Source organism: Physeter macrocephalus, chromosome 11, assembly GCF_002837175.3.
Source record: "Physeter macrocephalus isolate SW-GA chromosome 11, ASM283717v5, whole genome shotgun sequence".
Classification (NCBI taxonomy): Eukaryota; Metazoa; Chordata; class Mammalia; order Artiodactyla; family Physeteridae; genus Physeter; species Physeter macrocephalus.
In genome coordinates, this window is record NC_041224.1 from 104,372,868 (window position 1) to 104,376,344 (window position 3,477).

A 3,477-nucleotide genomic window follows, 5' to 3' on the forward strand; every position below is an offset into this window, starting at 1 on the left:
GCACAGGGAGATCAGCTCGGTGGTTTGTGACCACCTAGAGGGGTGGGATAGGGAGGGTGGGAGGGAGGGAGATGCAAGAGGGAAGAGATATGGGAACATATGTATATGTATAACTGATTCACTTTGTTGTAAAGCAGAAACTAACCCACCATTGTAAAACAGTTATACTCCAATAAAGATGTTAAAAAAAAGAAGAAGAAAAATGAATGAATGAATTGATGGATAGATGAATGGGTCAGACAAGAACCATGTGGAGTTCTCTAGAGATTAATGTTTTTACTATGCCATATTCCTTGTAACAAATCTTGAGACATAAAACCTTTTTGTAGCATGGATCAGAATACATTAACTGAATAATATGGCTTTAGTTCTACTACCTAAAGTCAATGAAATAAATAAAAAATATTCACTTCCTTGTTAATTATCAAAAACAGTAGCCACAGCATAAATATGTACATAGCAGGGGTCAAATCAAGAGATCATTCATTTATTTTAGAGTGGTAAGAGTTTGCCCTTGCAGTGGACATCTACTGAGTTATCTGCCCCAGCCCCCAAACCCATCCTGTTCACACTATTTACAGCCACAGTTATGTAAACCTAGATGGGCCCCTGACCAAAGCTCATTTACAGATTCTTCCTTCAAAATCTGAGTTTGAGATGAAATATTGGGCCCTCTCCTTGTAGCTGTATCCATAATGTATCCACTTTGATGCTCACTTCTGCCATATTTCCCACTCTTTTAAATAATCAGAGGAAGCTTTCCTCATGTATTCATTGTTTTAAATTATCTTTATAATGTGTGTGCACATATTTTGGGTCAATGCTGATTGCAGTCTTCTGGAGAGTATTAACATTGAGTTAACATTACTTTGGTTAATATTTAGGTTGCAAGTAATATTGAAAATATTTTAAGGAAAAAAAGAGGAAATTCATCTTAAGACTGTCAGAGTATCTAACGAAATCCAAGAACACTGAACCAGATAGCGACAGCATCAGGACGAGAAATTCAATTATTATTATTTTTCTTATCTCCTGGTTATTTTCAGTAATTGTTGGCCCTTGTATCTTTCCAGGTTCTCTTCAAGTAGGTTTTGAAGTTAGTCCCAGCTGAGAACATCTCTTTCTAAACCAGACTGTTTTAGTTGCCATCAACAGTGAAACCTTATTTATCAGACTCTGTATCAATCTCAGTAACAGAATCCCTATTAATGACACCTCTTTTTAGATAATAGTCCAATGATTATTACTTAGGTTCTTCAAGGTCCCAAATTGCTTCCTGAATTCTTTACAAGAAATTAAACAGGAATCATAATTAGTTTGTATTTTATTATTTCTTTATTCTGTAAAAATTGTAAGTTTGTATTTGCTACATATGAAAACACTATTTGCCAGAACATTGAACTCAAATCAAAGGGATGGCAGAGGATACACAAACTTTATCGGAAGCTGGATTAGCTCCTTGCCGCCAGAGGGAGACCTAACCTAATTATGTGGATGCCTGGTCTCAGGAAGGATCTGGAGTGAGCCCCAGATTGGTGACAGGTAATATCACAAACAAGAAAACACATCTGGAAAATTAAAATAAGCATACACATGCCCACAATCTTCCATTTTTCCCTATTCATACTTCCTTGTTTCTAAATACTTGTTCATTCATTAAGGACACATTAATTGTTTGTTACTTGATATTTTTATGTCTTGCCTTGGTTATTTTTAAAACCTGCCCTTGCCTCATTGCTGTCTGAGGTAATAACAAATGTGTTTCTTTAGGTCAAAGGATTATGTAGGAAATAACGCACTATAGTATCTGCAACTCACTGCCTAAAATTGAAGGGTGGCCCTGGGGCCACGCCTAATGCATGGGGACTACTCCTTCTTAAAGATGCACTGAGACGTTTGTTCCATTACCTCCCGTGTACCTCCCGTGTTGTAACAGCAACAGAGTTCTCATGACTTAGCCCAAATTCCTAATTCTAATTCACATCCTCCTCCTCTGTCCAGTAGTGATGGAAACAGCTTGTTAAACAAACAGAAAGTTTTGTCATAGCCTTTCCTTGGTTTTTTGCTCTTCTAGTTAAATAATATGCATTCTTTTTAGCTTCTTTTCAGGCATTACCTGGCATTGCCACTTTCCAGCTTTGCCCTCTTCTGAAACAAGCTAATTGGTTGATTTCAGGTTCAGCACTCTCTAGTCCCCACCCCCTGCATTAGTTTGCCTCTTAGGGTGCCAAGTACATCATTGGTCAAGTGGTGGGTGTTTCCTTGTTTACTTTGGTTTTAGTTCAAAAACACACCAGAGCCAGCCATTTGGTGTGAAATCATGCTGCTTTCTACTCCTTCAGCAGAACAGGAGAGCAGTCCCCAAGCCCGTCTCCAGACAAACAGCACATCGTTACCTGAAATCAGCCCTTGGATTCTCAAATGCAGCCACCAAGCAGGTCACAGTCCCCTTGCTGTCTTTTTTGGGCTGGCTGATGACAGGGCTCAGCCTGTGGCCTCCTGGCGGGGAGGAGCCTTTGAAGTTAGGCGGCTGCCATCCTGTCCAAGGCACGCATGGCTCACGGCAATCATCCCTAATAATATCTCATGAAGACAATCTTTCCTGGGAAACAAATCAGTTGACCACTGCAATCTGTGTAACGGGCTTCCAAGAGGTGTGTCACCCTGAAAATATGTGGGCATTAAGGAGTATGTTTTCCTGGCTCCAGACATGAAAACCAGCTCTGTGCTGACAGTTAACCAGCAGTCCTAGGACCCGTGGCAAACAAACATACTGCCCAGTCAACACCGTGCCCTTTCCCTACCGCAAGAGAAGCTCCTGCACAACAGTGTAAAACAATTATACTCCAAAAAAGATGTTAAAAAAATAAAATAAAATGTGTGAAGAGTGGAAAAAAAAAAAAAAGAGAAGCTCCTGTTCCAACACAAACAGGATCTTGTTGTATCGAAGGGGATTGTTCCAGACTCACACACAGCAGAAGGTCAAATCGGAAGCACAGTTTCTTTAGTGAACCAGTGGCTGGCCTCCTTGTCCTCCTCCTTGTCCTCCGTCTTTGGGCTTTTGATAAGAATGAAAAAAGAAGCAAGACAAATCTGTGTTTTCCTTTCCTATCCACAGCAAGCACTGTGGGAAACAATGGGTCTCTTTTGTGCTTAGCATATTAAATATTATCAACAAAGTAGGAACAGAAATTCCATTTTCCAGCCCCTCTACTCTGCCTAACACAAAGAAGTGTTAGATATATAAGAGCAGTAGTAGTTCCCATTTTTTCCAGGTCTTTTGTGGAGCCAGGCCGCTCTGCTAAGCACTTGGCATACATTATATCATTTAATTTTCACCACAACCTTTTCAACTCATATTACCAGTATTCCTATTTTACAGATAGGGAAACTGTAGAGTGTAAGAAATTTGCTCAAGATCTCACAATCAGTAGGATGAGCTTTGATTTAGTCTGGACTTTAAAACTGTGCAAGATA

General features: G+C 39.7%; 1 protein-coding gene across 1 annotated transcript in view; it reads right to left on the reverse strand.

Annotated features, from left to right (window-relative positions):
* The window catches only part of LOC102981141 (transmembrane and coiled-coil domain-containing protein 5B-like), a 79,404-nt gene extending 76,892 nt beyond the window's left edge, over positions 1-2,512 (reverse strand). Inside the window, exon 1 of the mRNA XM_028496328.1 lies at positions 2,397-2,512. The gene's annotated coding sequence lies outside the window, so the exon portion shown is untranslated. The remainder of the gene's footprint in view (positions 1-2,396) is intronic.
* Positions 2,513-3,477: the final 965 nt, after the last annotated feature.